The following is a 22,198-nucleotide window of genomic DNA, read 5'->3' on the forward strand; positions in this document are numbered from 1 at the left end:
ACATGTTTATTTTTCCTCTTACTTCCCTTGTGCTAGGAGATATATCAGTAAAAATCTTACTCCGAGTAATGTCTGTGAAGTTTCTACCTATATTTTCTTCTAGGTATTTTATGGTTTCAGATCTTACATTTAAGTCTTTAAGGCATTTTGAATTTATTTTTGTATATGGTGTAAGGAGGTGGTCCAGCTTCATTTTTCTGCATGTGTCTGTCCAGGTTTCCCAGCACCATTTATTGAATAGACTGTCTTTACCCCACCGTACATTCTTGCGTCCATTGTCGTAGATTAAATGGCCATATAAGCATGGATTTATTTCTGGACTCTCTATTCTGTTCCATTGATCTATGTGTCTGTTTTTATGCCAGTACCATGCTGTTTTGATTACTGTAGCCTTGTAGTATAATTTGATGTCAGCTATTGTTATACCTCCCACTTTGTTCTTATTTCTCAAGATTGCTGAGGCTATACGGGGTCTTTTATGGTCGCATATAAATTTTAGGATTATATGTTCTATTTCTGTGAAAAACGTCATTGGTAGTTTGATAGGAATTGTGTTGAATATGTATATTGCCTTAGGCAGTATGGACATTTTAACTATATTAATTCTTCCTATCCATGAACATGGTATGTGTTTCCATCTATTTGTATCTTCCTTCATTTCTTTCTTCAGTGTCTTATAATTTTCTGAGCACAGATCTTTTACTTCTTTGGTTAAATTTATTCCCAGGTATTTTATAGTCTTTTAAGCAATTGTAAATGGGACTGTTTTCTTAATATCTCCTTCTGATATTTTATTATTGGTATATACAAATGCAACTGATTTCTGAATATTAATTTTGTATCCTGCTACTTTACTAAATTCATCTATCAGATCTAATAGTTTCTTGGTGGAGTCTTTAGGGTTCTCTATATATAGTATCATATCATCTGCATATAATGACAATTTTACTTCCTCCTTACCAATTTGGATGCCTTTTTCTTGTTCTTGTCTGATTGCTGTGGCTAGAACTTCTAGCACTATGTTGAATAGAAGTGGAGAAAGTGGGTACCCTTGCCTTCTTCCTGATCTTAGGGGGAATGGTTTCAGCTTTTCCCCATTGAGTATGATGTTAGCTGTGGGTTTATCATAAATGGTCTTTATTATGTTGAGATATGATCCCTCTATTCCCACTTTCTTAAGGGTTTTTATCATAAATGGCTGCTGGATTTTATCAAATGCTTTTTCTGCATCTATTGATATGATCATGTGATTTTTATTTTTCATTTTGTTAATGTGGTGTATCACAATTGATTTGCGGATGTTGAACCACCCTTGCATACCAGGGATGAATCCCACTTGATCATGGTGTATGATCTTTTTAATGTATTGCTGAATTCTGTTCGCTAATATTTTGTTGAGGATTTATGCATCTATGTTCATTAGCGATATTGGCCTGCAGTTTTCTTTCTTTGTGGTGTCTTTGTCTGATTTTGGGATCAGGGTGATAGTGGCTTCGTAAAAAGTGTTTGGGAGTCTTCCCTCTTTCTGGATTTTTTGGAAGAGCTTGAGGAGAATAGGTGATAATTCTTTTTTGAACGTTTTGTAAAATTCACCTGTAAAGCCATTTGGTCCAGGGCTTTTGTTTGTTGGGAGATTGTTGATTACTGATTCAATTTCTGTGGTGGTAATCAGTCTATTCAGGTTTTCTGTTTCTTCTTGAGTTACCCTTGGGAGGTTGTACTCCTCTAGAAAATTGTCCATTTCTTCCAGATTGTCAAATTTGTTGGCATATAATTGCTCATAGTAATTTCTTAAAATTTTTTGTATTTCTGCAGTGTCCTTTGTCACTTCTCCTCTTTCATTTCTGATTTTATTAATTTGGGTCCTCTCTCTCTTTTTTTTAATGAGTCTGACTAAAGGTTTGTCAATTTTGTTTATCTTCTCTAAGAACCAACTCTTGGATTCATTGATCTCTTGTATTGTTTTTTGGTTTCTATTTCATTTATTTCTGCTCTGATCTTTATTATCTCCTACCTTGTGCTCCCTTTGGGCTTATTTTGCTGTTCTTTTTCCAGATCCCTTAAGTATGAAGATAAACTGATGATTAGTGATGTTTCTTGTTTCTTTAGGTAGGCCTGCAATGCTATGAACTTCCCTCTTAGGACTGCTTTCGTGGCATCCCATAGATTTTGGGTCGTCGTGTTTTCATTTTCGTTTGTCTCGAGATATCTTTTGATTTCTTCCTTGAGCTCCTGCTTGACCCATTCATTATTTAGTAACATGTTATTCAGCCTCCATGAATTGGTGTGTCTTCCATTTTTTTTCCTGTAGTTCATTTCTAATTTCATAGCACTGTGGTCAGAGAAGACAACTGGTATGATTTCAATTTTCTTAAATTTATCAAGACTTGTTTTGTGGCCTAAAATATGGTCTATCTTGGAAAATGTTCCATGTGCGCTTGAGAAGAACGTGTATTTTGCAGCATTGGGGTGAAATGCTCTGAAAATATCGATTAAATCCAAGTGGTCCAATGTATCATTTAAGGCTGTTGTTTCCATATTGATTTTCTGCCTGGAAGACCTGTCCCTTGTTGTCAGAGGTATGTTGAAGTCCCCTACTATGATAGTGTTACTGTTGATCTCTGTCTTTATGTCAGCCAATATCTGTTTTATATATCTAGGTGCTCCTATGTTGAGTGCATAGATGTTTACTAGGGTTATGTCTTCTTGTCGGATCGATCCCTTTATTATTATATAGTGCCCATTTTTGTCTTTTAATATTTTCTTCATTTTAAAGTCTATTTTGTCAGATATAAGTATTGCAACTCCAGCTTTTTTCTCATTTCCATTTGCATGAAATATCTTACTCCAACCCTTTACTTTCAGCCTGTGTGTGTCTTTTGATCTGAGGTGAGTCTCTTGTATACAGGATATAGAAGTGTCTTGCTTTCTTATCCACTCAGCCACCCTATCTCTCTTGATTGGATCATTTAATCCATTTACATTTAAAGTGATTATTGATAGGTACATAGTTATTGCCATTTTTAAATTTGTAGATTGTTTTCATCTTTCTTCTGTTTACAGAAGTCCTTTTAGTATTTCTTGCAATGCTGGCTTGGTGGTAATAAATTCCTTTAGCTTATTCTTTTCTGGGAAGCTCTTTATCTCTCCATCAACTTTAAATGAAAGCCTTGCTGGATAAAGCAATCTAGGTTGTAGGTCTTTTGTTTTCCATCACTTTGAGTATTTCCTGCCACTCCCTCCTGGCCTTCAATGTTTCTATAGAAAAGTCATTTGATAGTCTTATGGGGTTCCCTTGTATGTAACCCTTTGTCTTTCTCTTGCTGCTTCTAGGATTCTCTCTTTGTCTTTCAGCTTTGCCATTTTAACTATAATGTGTCTTGGTGTGGACCTGTTTGGGTTTATCCTCGTTGGAACTCTGCACTTCCTGGGCTTGTATGTTGGTTTCCTTCATCAGGTTGGGGAAATTTTCGGACATTATTACTTCAAATATGTTCTCAATCCCTTGCTTCCTTTCTTCACCTTCTGGTATTCCTACGATGCACATGTTGTTGTGTTTGATGTTACACCAGAGGTCTCTTAAACCATCTTCAATGTTTTTTATTCTTTTTCTTTCTTTTGTTCAGTTTGGGTGATCTCTGCTAACTTGTCTTCTAAGTCACTGATTCGATCCTCTGCTTCATCTAACCTGCTGTTAATTCCTTCAAGTGAGTTCTTTATTTCAGTAATTGTGTTCTTTAGTTCTAACTGGTTGTTCGTTATGATTTCTACATCCCTCTTTATGTCGTCTCTAAGCTCCTTAAACATTCTTATCATCAGTGTTCTGAACTCTGTCTCTGATAGGTTGGTTACCTCTGTTTCATTTGGTTCCAGTTGTGGAGGTTTCTTCTGTTCTTTTATTTGGGACATGTTTCTTTGTTTCCCCATTCTGGCTGACTCTCTGTGTTTGCTTTGATGTATTAGGTAGATCCCCTAGAGTCCTTAGTTCTTGCTGTGTTATCTTCTATGGTATGTGTTCTTTATATTTGACTTGCACTACTTCGTTCTTCTCCTTTGTGCTCCAAAGGTGACTCTTGTGTTGTGTATATTGTCCTGTTAAAGAAGATTTTTAATTGCTTTTCACTTGTGAGTAGGTGGGGTTAACTCCTAGGCTGACTAGTTGTGAGACTTGGCTCTGCCCACCACAGGGCGTTCTGCTGCGTGAGGGTTGACCACTTAAATGTGGTTTGGCCTCTATGGGCTCTAGTGCCTGCAGAGAATTCCCTCTGGGTGTGCGACTTGTAGGTCAAACCCAGTAGTATTCTGGTTTGGTCTGGAGTTGGCCTCTGGATATGTTGAATCTTGTGCCTCTTAAGCTGGACCCTGGTAGGGCAGTTTCAGAACAAAGCAAATCACCAAGCACAACAACAACAACAACAACAACAAAGAAAAAAATCAAATACATTCACATGTAAAAACACCCAATAACCCCCACTCGACACAGGTAAAGATATCAAAGATATAAAGATAAAGCAAAACAAAACAAAACAAAGCAAAACAAAAAGCAGCGCCAGTCTTGGCTTAAGCCCACCAAGTAATGTCCAGGTTGTCCTCTGCTGTACCAAAGAGCCCCCTGCTTATTGCGCAGGCAGAGCCGGTCACCTGGTGCCCAGAGTGACTTTGGGACTGTAGATTTAAATGAGTGGGCCTGAGGAGTCTGGATGATAGTTTTTACAAAGTCAGTTCAGTTTCTTCCCTTGCCTGCACATATGCACACTGAGAGTAGTACCACCAGCCCCATGTCCAGTACTCCTGAGTCTTAGGGCACTTCTTCAGTGTTTGTGTGTATGGGGGGGTGCGGGCGGGAGATTTCTGAGCTGCTGAAAGCCCAGAGCTGCGTCTGCTTTACTGCTGATCCCTGGGAGTGTCTCTGCAGTTGCACTTGCCCCGCCCTAGGCAGGCCAGAAAGGGTGGGGGCTGGGGATGGAGGGGTGTTCTCTCTCCCAGCCCAGCTGTGTCACACTCTTCTCGCAGGCTAGAAAAGGTGGTGGCTGGAGGTAGAGGAATCTCCTCTCTCCTAGCCCAGCAAAATTCACACTCTTCCCAGCCTCTTCCCTGGGTCAGAGCTTCCTGCCAGTCTTCCCAGAGCCTGAGCACTTTAGCTCCTCTGTAGTCTGACACTACTCCTCAGTTCAGGGGCCAGTTTAAGTCTCTGGAAAGGCTGGGGCAGGATTGGAATAGCGGGGGGGAGGGGCCCAGGTATGGAGTTTGTGTCCTTTGTCCGACCTAGGGCCCAACTAGAGGTCCCAGCTGAGGTTATTGCCTCAAATGCTGGATATGCTGCCCCCTCGGCGGGAGAGATCAGCTGTGGGACGCAGGGAAAGAGCCCACCTCCTGGCTTTTGTGTTCTCTGTTTCGTCCTGGGATCCCCTGCATCTCTGCAGCTGCGGATGCGGGCCGCATCTCCATAACCAAAGGTGCAGACCGTGTCTCCCCGCGTCTCCCCTCCGCTCCCTTCCCTCTTCCCCTGCTCGCCCAATTTGCCCGCCTGCAAGTAATCCTTGTAGGAGTCACTTAGCTGTTCTGCGTGATGAGCCCAGAGTCCTTTGATGGGTTATATGTCCCGTTTGTGATAAGATCTGGAGGAGAACTCAAAAAGTGTGCCCTGTTGCCGCCATTCCTATGACGTCACTCTACTAAGTTGATTTTAATCTGAATCATATTGGTGACACAAATTCAGAAAGACATTACTTTACACAGGGATAAATAACAAAGGAGAGTTGCTTAATGAAACTGCAGTGGCTCACTTTACTCATCTGTGTGCATGTCATTTGGTAGATGCTCAATAACTTCTTTTCTCTTTTCAGTTTCAGTTGGCTGAATATGTGGTAGTATGTCAGGATCAGGAAAAGTACCCCAAAGACTATTGAGATTGACACATTAAAAGTAAACTATTAGAAAAGTAAAATGACAGGCAATAAAATAAGTAGACTAGTTGTGGCAGTCTGGAATTTCCACCAAGTGCTAAATTCTAGGACATTCAAACTAGACTATTAAAAGTTATTTGAGGTGGTTGTAAACATTTATTACAAAAAAATCTTTCATGACTTGTTACTAGTGTTCTTATGCCTTCTCCCCTTTCTCAAAGCATTAAGGGAAAGGAATTGAAACCAATAAATGATGGGCAGTGTGTAATCTCTCTCTTGCTTATTTCTCCTTTCTCGCACCCAACATAAATATTATATTACATGTTCAATCATAAATGCTGCCAAATTCACATTCCCCTTTAATATTCCTGGGCATAGAGATTGCATTTTCCAGTGCCCCTTCCAGTTATATGTGTCTATGTTCCTGAATTCTAGCCAGTGTGTATAGAATGAATGTTTGTATCCTTCAAAATTCATATATTCAAACCCAAAACCTACTGAGATGGTATTTGGAGGCAGGGCCATTGTGAGTTAATTTGGTTGTGATTAAGTCATGTTCATGGAGCCCTCATCAATGGGATCAGTGCCCTTATAAAAGACACCCCAGAGAGTTCCCTAGCCAGTTCTGCCATAGAGGACACAGTGGAAAAATGGCTGTCTGTGAATCAGGAAGTAGGCCCTCACTAGATAGTGAATCTGTAGGTGCCTTTATCTTGGACTTCCCAGTTCTCCCAGAATTGTGAGAAATAAATGTTTGCTCTTTATAAGCCACTCTGTCTATATTATTCTGATATAGTGGCTCTAATGGACTAAGAATATATTATTGGAAGTTCAGCATGACTTTTTCAGATGTGGGCCATACAAAACTCCTGTGATTTTCTAATAGACACTATTGCTGCAAAAGTTAGCAGCTTAAAATAGCCCTTTTATTTTTCTCAAAAGTTTTGGGTCAGGAATTTGAGAAGGGATTAGTTTGGCTGTTCTTGAGAGGAGGCTTTCATGAAATTATAACCATCTGAAGGTTCCCCTGGGCTGGAGGTCTTAGATCATTAATATGGCAGGGTATTGATGCTGTCTGTCAACTAGAAGTTCAGCTGAGAATTGTAACTGGAGCATCTACATGGGCCTCTCCAGTAAGGTGGTCATAGGGTAGTTGGAGTTTTTAAATTGCATCTGCCTCCTCCGAGCACAAACATCTAAAAAAAAACAAAACAAAACAAAAAAAAACAAAAACAGGCAGGAGTACATCTCCTTGTCGGAAGTAGTTGTGATCTAGCCTTAGATGTCAAATAATATCACTTGTACCACACCAAACTGATTGAGTTCCACCCAGATTTATGGGGTGGGGACATAAACCTCACATTTTGATAAAAGTCTCAAATAATTTGGGAGCCATTACTATAAATTTCCACACTTCTTGTTTTTCTCTTCTTTTGAGTCATCTGCATATTGGTGTTAGGATGACACTGGTAATCATATGAGAGTTTGGAAAAGATTTCCTTAGCTAAGGTCCTTGAGGAAAACTACATGGAAGAGGTTCTCACTCCTTCATTCCCATAATATAAGAAAGACATACATTACTTGTAAGACCATGTACATTTTTATTACATTTGTTTTGGCAGTTAGCCTTTCTAACACATACACACACACACACACACACACACACACACACACACACACACACACACACACAGTTCTTTCTTCCCAAGAAGTACTCATTTTCTAATAAAAAATTTTGGCTTTATAAACAACACAAACTCTCTGAAATCCAGATTGGTGGATATGACATATTTAAACTGTATTTAAGCAAATACTATAGTTTTTTGTTAAAATCTAGAGAACAGTTAAAATAATTATAACATTAATTGTTATATTATAACATTGAAAATTGAAGATAAGTAGCAATTAAATCCTGTCTTTTATTCATTTGGTTGTTTTTCTATTTATACAGTGACTGGTGTTTTGTTGTTTTTTGCAAAATGGCATAGCAAACACAATATGCTGAAATGACTTAGGGAATAAAATACAGTATCTCTGTTTAATAATACAATATAAAACTTTTGATTCATTATATAATTTTTCCATTTAGTTGTTTGGTCCTTTTACTATTTATATTTTTATTCGAAATGTGTTTATATTAAGTAAGATGCTAAAATTCAGACATGTCTTCAATTTTGCTTTTTAAAATGTAGTTATTTAAAGATTTCTGCTTTATTCAAAAAGTAACTATTAGTTAACTTTTATCTGAGTGATTTAGGAAAGTTGTTTAATCTCTCAGATGTGTTTCATTAAGAATTATAAGGCTGATATAATTAATTTCCTTCTATAACTTTTGTGAGGATTGAGATCATTAATGTAAAACATAATGTTGTTTATGAGACTCAATAATTATCAGTTGTTTTTTTATTATAGTTCAACATCATTTAATATGTACTGAGAACCTACATTATTCCAAGCTTTTGTACATATCTCATACATATTTTAATTCACACAATAGCTTACATGTTAAAAAGCCATTTTAATCATCACTGAGAGATAAGTGAAGTGAAGTTCAGGCAACTTAAATTGCTTTTAAAACAAATAGAAGCATACTCGAAGCATAATTTTGCATATAAAATTTTTGTTCATTCGTATATATTAGATCTGCTCCCACTTTATCGGTTGAAAGCATACTTTTTTTTCAAGACCTCTGATAAAAAGAAACCACCCACTAATCTCACATCAAAATGATTCCTTCTTTGTGAAGTGTTCACATAGTAACTTCTGGTTGCTATACTTATTATATAATTCTAGTGTTTTGTGTGTGTGTGTGTGTGTGTGTGTGTGTGTGTCTTGTACTAATTTGTACCCTCTGTTGGTCAGGAGCTATACTGTATTCTTATTTTGGCTACTATTCTTCCTACCGTATATGTTTCATATAATAGTGATTTAGTGATCAATAAATATTTATGACTTAGATTTCTGAAATTTGAACTCAGTTTCTGAAAGGAGAGAGCTATTGGGGAGAAGCCATGCTTGGCAAGTTTTAAGATAATGAAAGAAACACTAAATTAATGACTTCTACATCTTAGGCAAATTCTATGTAAATATATTTAAAGTGAATATCTGCATGAAAATTGGGAAAGTTGTAATAAAACTTTAATTTAAAATGGCTAATTATAATCATTAAATTCTTAATTGTTTGCTATGTAACATTGATAACACTTTCTTATGTGTTATGGGTAAATTAAAATGTTTGTAAATAAATGTAACCACGGAGACTATTCAGCTGAAAATAACCACAGGATATATCAGGGAGGGATTATCATGGAGGACATGCTGTTTCCCAGGGAGCTCTTTAGGATTCTGAATTATAATCAACTATACACTGGAAGCTGCCAGGAAAACTCAAGTGTATTGGTACCAACCTGACTCCCCACTCCCACCTTTCTCCCATATTTAGTCTCTGATCCCAAAGCATTCATTGATGTGGTTAAACTAATAATTAGTTCTCTATGATAAGGCTCAGATACCGTGTTTCCCCAAAAACAAGACCTAGCTGGACAATCAGCTCTAATGCGTCTTTTGGAGCAAAAATTAATATAAGACCCAGACTATAATAAAAAGCTGGGTTTATAATATAATAATAATATAATATAATATAATAATATAATATAATATCGGGTCTTATATTAATGTTTGCTCCAAACGATGCGTTAGAGCTGATTGTCTGGCTTGGTCTTATTTTTGAGGAAACATGGTAGTCAGTCTAAAGGCAGATAATGTGTTTGTGGGAAGTGTATTTTCTTCCATTTCTTTACTGCATAAGAGGGTTAGCTCTAAGACTGTAAAATGAGCAGGTCATTATTTTCTTCTCACTTCTCTTTCCAGCTTCCTTATGGTCCTTCCCTTATTAAATGAAAAGTCTCAATTTCTGAAGGCTTGCTTGGCTATTAGGGAAAGAAAATAAATGAACTAACAGACTATAATGTATGACTCACTTGGTTCAAATATAATTACCTGATGACCAGCGTTTTGCAGTTCAAGTAGAATTTAACAATTGAAATAAGTGAATGAGATAGAAGTTCGAATAAACCTATAGCTGATTAGAAAACAATTAAAGGAATGAGTAAGGCATTAAACTTATTCCAAATAAAAGTAAAACTGAGGGAGCTTTCAACTGAGAGCGAGGAAGTTGCTCTATTTGAACAAAACAAGACTATATCGGTGATTTATACCTACTATTATATTAAACTGAAAGTGGAATTATGGCATATATGTTAACCAGCATCCTTTTCAAACTATAGTTTTATATAAAATATTTATATTATTTTGCTATTTTCTATTTTTCTTAACAGAAATGAAAAGACCAAATTTCTCCTTTCGATGCCTAGTTCAGGCATATTTAGTAGGAGAAATGGCCCCAAAGTAAGCTGTGTTTCAAAAATATATTTTCCCATGATAAACCTTTGTCTACTCATTAAATTGGAAGTCCATGCCATAATAAAATATTTACTAGGAAAGTAGATATAAACTCCTTCATATGAGGAGTAAATAAATAATATCAGAAGTTTTCTTGATATACTGGCAGATAAAGAGTTTAGGGAAACCTTTAAAAAAAGGTTAAATAAAAGTAGGAGGAAAGTATTAACTTCTGCATAGAGTAAACACACCTACTAAAAAGTGTTAGCTTCAAATATTGCATTTAGAACAGCTACATTTCTGTCAAACCTTTAAAGTCTTTCTACTTGGGGTTGCTCTTCCCAAAATACATTCTAAAAGCTATATGCTATCTGCTCTAAACTATAATAGCATGAAAATATTACCATTAATTGGGAATCAGAAAACTGACATGAGAAAAAATAATAATTATTAGAATACTTACAGTATATATTATTTAAGATATTGAAAAAAGGAGGAGTTTCTTTAATCACAGGTTTGGACCTTAGAGATTATTTTCCAACAATAGAATCATTCTTAGAAAATGGAGAGTTTAGTCATCGTCATGACATCCTGCATTCGGCATCCTGTACTGCTGGGAAATGGACAGTGATACAGGAAAGAAAGGAGCTAGGAGCAGATGGTGACTCTGTCATTAGACTTAAAAAAAAGTGATTTTCTATTATAAAATCAGTTTGCTTTACCATTTTATATTTGCATTTTTTCTTTCAGTAATTTACTCAAAATAACCATTAATGTATACTTAAATTGTCCTAAAAATTATTATAGTCAGAGAGGAGGCAAATATTAGAAAGAAACACTTTTTGTTCTTTAGGAAATATTTTCCAAAATGTGGGCCATGAAAAACAAGTAATCTTTATTGGTCTCTGAAGTGGCTCATAGGCAGCTTAGTTTAAGAGGAAAGGCAATTAAAGACAATTATTTTACAAGTTTGATATGTTTATGCTTTTAGTGGTGGGACATATGTTGCAAAAATTGAATATCTTCATTGACATTTCATCAACAAGATACAGTTCATTTTAACCAACATGTTTTCACAGTATTTGCATACTATAGTTTACACTTTTTTAAAATTACTTTTTTGTGTGTTGCTCTAGTTTCTCAATTCACAAAATAATTAAATTACTCCAAAGTTGTTCAACTAAATGTAAAAATACATTTCTTTGTTTAGCAGTTATGACTACTACAGTTTAGAAGTTAAAAAAAAAAAATGAATTAATGGAGAACACATTGTGTGCCCAAGGGTGAATATTCAACAGTGAACAAGACAAAGTTTCCAAATTCATGAACCTTATATTCTAGTAGGAAGAAGCACAATAATCGTTAAATAAATATGTAACAACATTTTACATAGTACTTATTAGAGAGAAATATAAAGCAAGGTAAAAGAATGGTGAGTGAGAGAGGATAATTCTTTTAAGTAATGTGGTCATTGGAAGATCTCTGTGTAAAGGTAATATTTAAGGAAAATGCCAACCGAAATGGAGAAGCCAATCAAATGAGTTTTGGGGTGAAAATTGTTCAATAATCAGAAAAGAGTACATGAACCATTCCTGAACAGAAAGCTGTAACTATAGAATATGAACCTGGATATGCTAATGGAAATAAATCATATAAGTGACTAAAACCAAAAAGGATGTAAAGAAGAAAAATGTCAAGAACATATTTTTAAAGAAATGTAATTCATTCAGCCATCATCTCTTATGTGATGAAATTTTCTCTAATAGCCATCAAATGTTGAGTCATTTTTCAAATAAAGCATAGAGTACCTTCTTTAAGAAGTCAAATGAGTTTTTCCGGACTACACATAAAACATTGTTTTTAAATTGAAATTGATTAACTTTGTTGTGAATTGTTTAGCCATAGTATCATCATTCAAGTGTGTTAAGGAAATAAGTTACAAGTAACATTTTTCTTGATAAGTTTATGAAACTAGTCATGAAAAATACATTTGGAGTGGAAAATACAAAGAGGTACTGGAAATATTTGTTTATCAAATAATAGTTAGAAGGTACATATTTTTATTTTAATCAAGGGCACAATGAAATGACTACACATTTATGTTCTACCAGATGCCTTGCTACAGAATTGGAAGCCATTGCTAATGACCAGATTATAAACAAGTTCTTTACATTGACAGTAAAGTACCCACTTAATTATCTCTATTCACTGTTGAAATTTCATGCTACATGGAATTAAATTTCTTATTCAGATCATTTTGAGCCATGATATTCTCTCTCTCTTTCAAATTTCTTATTCAAATAATTTTAAACCATGATATTCTCTCTCTCTAACTCTCTCGCTCTCCCTCCCTCTTTTCCTCCCTCCCTTCTTTCCTCTCCCTCCCCTTCTCCCTCTCTCCTCTAACCCTGTTTTCATTACATAATCAGGTCTGAGAATGTAGGTAATTGGTTGGTTGGAGTTATAGGATCAGATGGGTTGGGTCAGCCCTAGTTGTCTTACATGATTCTGGTGCAGAGAAGTAATTTCCCCCAACAGTGTGATGATGGGATGAATACTATGCTGGGCAAAGCTTCTGATGTTCTCTTATCTAGCCCTCGACTGCCTAATACATATGCAACCAATCATCAGTGTGAATGACTGATACGGTACTATGATTGGACATAAGTAAGTTATATGTCTTTAAGAAGAACTGCACTTGAAGTCCCCAGTGACTACACATAATTTTAGTAGGGAATAAGCAGTTTCCCCCAAAGAGTGGATAAAAGCAGTATAGGGCAAAGGACAGATAAGAATAATAGAAGCCTATTGAAATATTTAATAATGATTATTGATGTGTATTTATGAAAATAGTTATCTTCTATTCACAATTTGCAAGGTAAAAAACTCTGTAATAGTTTTATAAATATTGAAGACAAGTGTAATATATTAAATACTCTATCTGATATCGAGTATGAAAAACAGTCTCCAATGCATTAATTTAAGACAGACAGACATGTGGCTTCTGAAGAAATGCTCTTATCAGATATTATAGAATTATAAGAATTCTGTATTTTACTCACCCCTGAGAAACTTATGACATTCTCCAGTCACAATCAGCTTCTCCTCTAGACATTTCCATGTTAGTAAAAGCCCACAGTTGCTCCTGGAACAAACCTGAAGTCTTCCTTTATTCCACCTCCTCCTTCAAACTCACATCCAGCTCAGTCCTATCTGCAAAATATATTTCTTAATTACACAGACATTTTTTTTCCCTTTCACCAGAGTTTTGCCACATTTCTGATTTGTCATAATGTTTCATCCCAGCCTTTGTCCATCCATACAGAAGTCAGAATGATTTTCTTAAGATATATTTTAGTCTTGTCACTCATTTGTTTGCTTTTTTTTTGTTCCAGATTCCTGTTTTAATTCAGTAGGGATTATTTCTGTGCTTTTAAAAAGTGGCTCATGTGATAGGGTCCTGACCTTCCTTCCAGCCGTCTCTTTATTTTATAACAAACTCTTCCATTTCAGGGTCTTGTTACACACTGATTCTCCCATTTGAAATGTCTCATTCTGTCCACTCTTGATTCTCATGTATTTTATTCTTCTCATCCGTAAGTCAGAGTTTAAGTATCAAATTCTCAAAGATGCCTAATCCCTTTTAAAAATAGGTGTTTTTATTGTATTCTCCCCTACTTGCATTGACTTCAATTTAGCCCATCGACTCATGTGGTATGTAGGTACATTAATGGTGTGGTTGTCTGTTAAAACCAGGTCTCCCACAATAGGCCCTCAGCTCTAAGAAGGAAAGCACCACACCACTGATGATAGTATTACATCCCTGCTGGCCAGGACAGTCTTTGCCCCAGAATAAACTGTCAACAAATATTTAATTAATACAGCGGTCATTGTGAAAGAAGGCTGATGGAACTGATATCACTAAGGGCATAGATGGTTGGGGTCTACTTCACATATCTGTGTGATATTCCCATAAGTAGTCATCATTCCAAGTATTGCGGAAGTGTTGCAATAGATTTACTCAGTTTGAATTATCTGAAATTAAAACTTTAGAAATAAAATGTCAAGGAACAAGTGAGGGAGTAAGAGGGCTAGAGAGGTTGGGGGAGGTGGGTTCAGAAATTAGTGATTTGAAAACTAGGAGAGTTCCTGTTGACCCATTTCACAGAGTATCTATAGAAATGTTAAATGAAATGAAACACAATTTTACATCCTTGATGAATGAGTAGAGAATGACTGGAAGACTAGTGGACGACAGAAAAATGGAAGAGTAGAGAGTCATAGACAGATGACATGATTCTCAAAGAAAGATATTTTGCAGTGCATGACAATGTAATATTCTGAAGGTAGGAAGCTAAAAAAATGATCAATCCCACTTCTGCACTTCATGAGGCATAGGATGTGAGAGAAATATTGTTACTACTATTACTACTACTACAACTACTATTGCTGCCATTAATACTCATTTTATGTTTGGCTTTGTGCAGAGAGAGTAACACTAATCTCTCAAAGTCTCCAACACTAATGAATTAGGAGTTATCATCTATATTTACAGGGTTAGGAACCAGAAGCATTGAGATTATATCGGGTGACAAGATTATACAGCAAATAAATAGCAACATTGAGAGTCAAATGAAGAAAGTATCTCTACAAGCTTATGTGCTCAACTGTTAATGTTACTAGTATCAGGCACCATGTTAAATATTCCATTTAATTAATAGTATTTGGAATAAAAATAAGTAAAAATGTCAACTCTATATAGATTTATAACTAAAATTATAGAAATAAAACACTGGTCCTGAATTTCAGTCATAGCTTCTCAGGATTGGGCTTCATTGTGCTTAGGTCCTAAATTCTTCTGTGATTGCTCCACATTCACATAGGCAGGGTGATGTCTTAGAGAGTATGAGTACAGTTTCATAGATTATTCTTTTGTTAATCTTGAAAACACATTAATAACATCAACCTCATTAATTTCCGGTGGTCACTGAATGAGGAAACTGGATGCAGGCACTTACTAGTTTTGAAAAATTCAGTAAGAATATAATTTTTTCTTTTAATTTTGCAATCACAATTTTTTAAAACAAAATAAAAACAAATATTTGAATACATTTAGATTCTTTTTTTCCCCTTGACATTTCCATTTTCACTTTTTGATTAAACTCTTGAAATAAATGCCACAAGGATTTTGCCAGCGAAATTATCCTCTTGGTGTTCCTAGTTTGGAACAGAAGTTAAAGTCTAGTAAATCTCATGAGAAAGTCTGCTTTTGACATTTACAGCTCAATTTGACTGATTCAGAAGGTTTGAACAAACTTCAGATAAGCATCCAAGCTTATCCAGGGTGAACTTGAATTCTGAAACTTCAAAAGTTCCCTCATTAGTAATCCTACCTTACTGCTGGAGATGCCAGTCGTAAAATCTCAGTGGAAATCCTGGTTTACCATTTTACCTCACAGTCAAGGATGAATAAGGTCATGTATTAGTCACTTTATTAAAAATATGAGATAAGGGCAGGCCGAGAGGAAAAGTTCCGTAAGAAATCAGTGGTGGAAGGAAGTGGGAAGATGTGTTAAGAATGACAACATACTTATGTAAGGTTATGCAATTCAGCTAGTACATTTTAAAACTATTTATTGGCTAAAGTAATAATGATACCGATTAGTTAAATGTAACTTTGTCAACAGAATTGATATTTTTATGTTTACATACTAATATAGTCAATAGATCAGGACTTGGAAGATACGATATGTAGATACTGTTTGAAGAATAAAAACCATGGGTAATAAAGAATTATTTAATTTTATACATACATATAATTTTAATGAATATTAAATTAAATTGAAACATTTAAATTACCGCTAATATGAACATATTTACGTAGTGTATAATATTTCTTCATAAGACTATTTCAGAACAAGCTTGAGGGACAGTTAAGTTATGAATAATTAAATACTTATATAAGAACTGAGGTTCACATTCAACTTTCTAATGGTCTCCACAGCTGAACATAGCTGAATGCCTTTCCACAAAGAAAAGTCAACTAATAATGCAGTCTCAAATTTAAGTTCTTAGACTTTGGTACAGTTGAATGGAAAATATTTCTTAATCTCTGATTTTCTGTCTTTAAATATATGTAAGAGTAAAGGATAAAAAAGGTAAGTCACCTACAATGGTTTATTATGTCTTTTATAATTACATTTATTCCCACATACTAATTAGTGTTCTAACTTGCTTAGACTAATATTAGGAGCTCAGAAACACTTTTTTATCCACACTTTTATTAAGCTTAATGTACTGTATGCAGTTTTTATAATAGATTTAAAAGAATTATCAAGCAAAAAAGAACTTAATGCATGCATGTTCTTGTCTCTATTTTCTTTTTTGAAGGAAAATCTTAGAATCCTGCTATCTTTCCAGTATAGCATACTAACATTTGTGCAATTATACAAACCTGCAAATTACTTTTTTTCCTTGTGAGTTAATTGCTTCAAAATTACAATAAAAAAAAAAGAATCCAAAACCTAAATGCAAAGCAATGTTACACAAAATTAAATGGTAAACATTTTGGTTAACATACAAAATTTAATGAGACTGTTTTGATAGAAAATCTTGAAAATAATGCAAGTGTATAGAAGTGTTAGCAAATATTTAATTTAATTAATGAATTTCTATAATTGATAGTTGTATTTCACATACATGATTTTTATTTAACCCACATTCATTTCCTTTTCTGCTTTATAAACGAGACTACCCTAAGCAATCTGAGAGACAATAAAGCTGAGTAGAATTATGCTCCTTCTTTCACTGACTAAGGAAAAGTACAAAAACACAAGTTTAAAAAACAGTATTATTTTGATTTATTTGAAATAGAGAAAATCAACTAAAATGTCATAACACAAACTTGTGGAACTTTTGTTGTCTGGCCCATGAATACTCGTTAGGTGCCATCTTCTGCCATTTCTTGTCTTCCATTTCACATCTTCAATCATGAACTGCTTGCACTCCTCCGCAGAAATGTGCCCTGCCTTTGCCACATAACAGTATCTATCTAGAAGATTCCTCCTGCTTTTTTGACGTAACTGAATTCTTAATCCAGATATTATTTCCTTCCAAATGGTTTCTCCAATTTTTAAGTCCACTTTGTTAAATTATTTCTGTGTAGCTGACTTTTCTTTCTGAGATATCCTGTCTTCTGGATATGGGACAGAGTGGTCTTTCTAAAATACAATTACTTATAATTAAATAAAGGGGTTACGAACTAGAAGCCACTTGAGTATTTATAAAGGAATGGTTGAATTAATTATGCTATATACCTGGTATAGAATAGCATGCCACCATTTAAGAAGAATGATTTAGACATATCTTACATATTAACTATTTACCTGGAAGTATAATTATAATATTTCATAAAATAATGACAGTGACAAATACAGAGAAATAAGTGTAACATTCATTTTTAAAAACCAACATAGGTGTGTTTATGAGCACAAATAAAGTTTAGAAAAGATATTAACCACATAATTAATGCTGGTTACCTTAGAGGAATGGTGTGAATGGTAGGTGTGGAGTAATATTACTATTTTGTCTTTGATATGCAGAAGACAAGCAACCCCTAAACCTAAGAGGAAAGTAAGCTACATATAAATTATTCAAGACTACAACTCATGATCCAAGATTTTCAAGACAACATTATCAGAATGAAAACAAAGAAAACTATATCTGGGCTTATCGTAGTCAAGTGGCATAAAACTGAAAATTAAAAAAAAAAAAAAATCTTAAAAACAACCAGAGAAAAAAGACACATTACATAGAGGATATAAGGTATTGGCTGAATCTCACAAGAAAACATGCATAACCGAAATCAATAGAATAACAACTTGAATGTGTTGAAGGAGGGAAGGAAATCCTGCCATTGAAAAATTCTAAATCCTTCAAACATATCCTTTGAAATAAAGGCAAAATAAAGGGATTTTCTTATGAAGGAAAAGTGAGAATTTTTTGCTGGCAAATCTGCACACAGGAAATGCTAAATGAAGTGATTTAGGCTAAAAGGAAATGACCAGATGGAAAAACAGATCCATAAGGAAAAATGAAAAATACCAAAAATGGCAAATAGATGTGGATATGTATAATGTAGACATTTTCTCTATATATTTAAAAAATATAGTACTATTTTCAGAAACAATTATAATGTATTATGAAGTTTGTAATGTATATAGCAGTTCAAGTGCTACGAAGGAGGCATAATGAAATTGTTTTTGCTAGTTTCTATGAAATAGTACAGTATTAATATTTATTATGTTAAATTAAGGATACATATTATCCTGAGAGCAATTTCTAAAAGAAGTTGTCTAAATGTAAAGTTAAGAAGCCAGTAGATATATTAGAATGGAATACTAAAATTATATTGTGCTCAGAATATAAGTATATAAAAATATATTCTTAATATCAAATGAGTAATTAATTTGTCATGCTTCTCATTAGAGTCTCATTTATATTATGTACTATTTATTGTGATGATGTTTCATTAATAATTTCCTAAATAGCCAGGAAAAAATTATACAGAAATTTAAAGTGCAAAGACAACCTTTACAAAAATATTCCATTTTTCACAAAGTAAACATACTATTTTATTATGAAATTATATATTACTGACATAGTACAAAAATGAAGTCAAAACTAGAAATTGATATTCTTCTCCCAACGTCCTACCAGAGAGTATTGCTTTAAAAGTTTGTTTGGCACTAGGGAGGATTCCTTATGCATACCCAATATATGTGATAGACTATGCAGTGGAAAGATTGAGATAACAGATTTTTTTTCTTCTTTTAAGCGTATTTAAGAACAGAGGAAATGCTATGCAACAAGAGAAGGGAAATGGAAATTGTCACTCAGGGCATGCTGTAATAGGTTGCCACTTAGCTCTTTAAAAATCAGCCAGTTGGCCTATAAGGAGATAGGGTTTCTATTGGATTTTAAGACATAACCCCTAGTAATCATGTTTTTCCCTTTTTACCTTAGCATAATAAAAAATGAAATCTGCTCCCTCAACTTAAATTGATAATACAATTCTATGTTTATGTGAATCTAGAGAGATATATAAAAATAAATTTATTGTATTACTTTAAGAATTCCAGTAGCAACAAAAATGAAGAAAACTTGGATAAAAGGAAGACTGGTAGCTAGTCCCATATTACCAGACATATGATCTCTCTAGGTTTTGGTTTTTTGTTTTGTTTTGTTTTGTTTTTTTCTTTTATAAGGTAGTGTGAGAAGTTTCAAAGGAGGGGACCTTAAAAGAGACTGGAATTGGTAAATCCACGACACTTGAATCTCCCATCTTTGTGTCAAGACAGTCACTATTAATTGATAATAATAACTTTCACTGATGAGTGGTAATAGTGACTCAAAATTTACATACAGTGTTCTGGACCATCATTATCAATTATTTAGAATTCCCAGGAAAGTTGAAATTTATTTGTTTTTTATTGATGACATGACTTTTATAGTCTCTGTGGTCTCTTCCAATTCAAACACATCGTTAACCTTATTTTATAAAAGTTACCATTATCATTGTATAAAAGTTGTCTTTTGAGATATGTTCGATTCCCCCTGTCACATTGGTAGTAAGTACCAGGACATGAGCTCAGTTTAGATTAATCCAAAGTAAAAGTCTATATTCTGACTTATACTGCCTATGATGGTTAATTTTATGTGTCTACTTGACTGAGTTAAGGGCATGCCCTGATAGCTGGTAAAACATCATTTCTGGATGTGTCTGTGAGGGTGTTTCTGGAAGAGATTAGTATTTGAATTGGTACACTAAGTACAGAAGATCCTCACCGAGACAGATGGGCATCATTCAATCTGTTGAGGGCCTGCATAGAACAAAAAGGTGGTAACAGGGCAAGTTGGCTCTCTGAGCTGAGACAGCTCTATTTTCCTGCCTTCAGACATTGGCACCCTTGGTTCTTGAGCCTTTGCATTCAAATTGAAATGCACCACTGACTTTCTTGGTTGTCCAACTCTCAGTCTGCAGATTATGTGACTTTTCATTCTCCAAAGTTGTGCAAGCCATTCACCATGACAATAACGGATATAATGTATATCTCCTATTGATTCTGTGTCTGTGGAGAACCCTGACTAATATGCTTTTTTACCTTCTTTAGTTATTATAAAGTTTAAAATGACCCAAGATAAAATTAAAGTCATAGTGCTATTTTTTCCCTTATGTTCTGAAATTATAGAAGTATTTATGGTAATCTTTGAATAGATAATCTATTTAAAAAGAATGTTCTAAAGTAGAATTATATTTTCTTCTTTGTAAGGGTTGTTTCTGTTTAAAATTCAAGGCTGTTGCCATCTGTTCACAACATTCTAATATTTCCTCATCCTTTCCAATTGACCTTGCTATATGTCACTTGAGAGTTTTGAGCAACACATACTAATTCTCCTTTTTATTTTCTGCAAATGTTGGTAGGTAATAGCACTAATAGCCTCTATGCTTCATTAAGTATTACATTTAATTTTCTCAACAAATTCATATGATATGAGCCATTAGGTGTCTTCTGAGCCTTTTATAATTGGGAGTTCAGACCATCAATAATATGCTAATATGACTGGTTTTCACAAAGCTGTTATCACAATTCAGATTTCAAAATCGGGGAAAATTATTATTTTTACTGACTTAATAATTAACTTTAGTGACAATTAGCATTTTGTTGGCTTTCCTGCTATTAGTCTTTCCCTTTTGAAGTTTTTTTTTTCCACCCTACACAGATATTGACCCTCTAGGATCACTACTCATTACTGAAAAAAAAAAATCAGATTAGAAAGACATGAAGTATTAGTGCTGCTTTTCTATTCTAATCTCCCATCTAAAGCAGGTATCTCCTTTAAAGTTTCAGCCAGTTCCTCTGGCTCCTGAATGAATATTTTGTTTAGCTGGGATTATGCATTTTACAAAGCAATTGATTGTAGAGTTATAATTAATTAGTAGATAGTTTCTTTTTGTTAACTTGAGTCTCCATATGCTTTTGGAAACTGCTCTTATGTTTCCATTTTTTCTCAATCCCCTTCCAGTCAAAATTTCCCTGAAATTTACTTAGAAGTCTCAGTTCAACGTTAGATTCGAGAGAGAATTAATGATTCATGATGGTATCCAGGTGATTACTTTTCTTACTTGCTGTATAAAACATGTTAAAAACAAAAACAAAAACAAAACAACAAACAAACAAAAAGGGCAGATAATTCTCAAACTCTCTTTCTAACAAGCCTTCTGGAAGAAGGTAAAGAGGAGACACTGATTGATCTTCAATTCCATTTTTTCTTGTTTTCTTTTTTTTTTTTTAAGCCCATTACTCATTTCATTAACAAGCCTTTGCAACCTTTGCCTTTGGTGTAAAAGCTTCAAGTGTTCTCAAAATTTTTCCATAATTCCAGTAGTAAAAATTAAACCTTAAAGGTAAGAAAGATTATAAAATATTTTTATTGAAAGTATTTTCAGTATTTTATATATATAAATATAATGTATATAAATATAATATATATTATATAAAATATATATTTATATATAAATATTTATATATTACATATAAATATTTATATATAAATATTTATATAATATATAAAACATAAATAATTATATATAAATTATATATAAATATTTATATATAAATATTTATATAATATATAAAACATAAATATAATATATATAAATGTAATAAAAATATAAATATAATATATATATTATATATATATATATATAAAATGGAAAGGTATACTGAAGGAAATTTGATGGATAATGAGTGTTTTACAATGTCTAGAGTTCAATTAATTAACATGCTGATATGACTAATATGCTTTATAATACTCTGCATTGTAAGGCT

Source organism: Rhinolophus ferrumequinum, chromosome 5 (genome assembly GCF_004115265.2).
Source record: "Rhinolophus ferrumequinum isolate MPI-CBG mRhiFer1 chromosome 5, mRhiFer1_v1.p, whole genome shotgun sequence".
Taxonomy (NCBI): Eukaryota; Metazoa; Chordata; class Mammalia; order Chiroptera; family Rhinolophidae; genus Rhinolophus; species Rhinolophus ferrumequinum.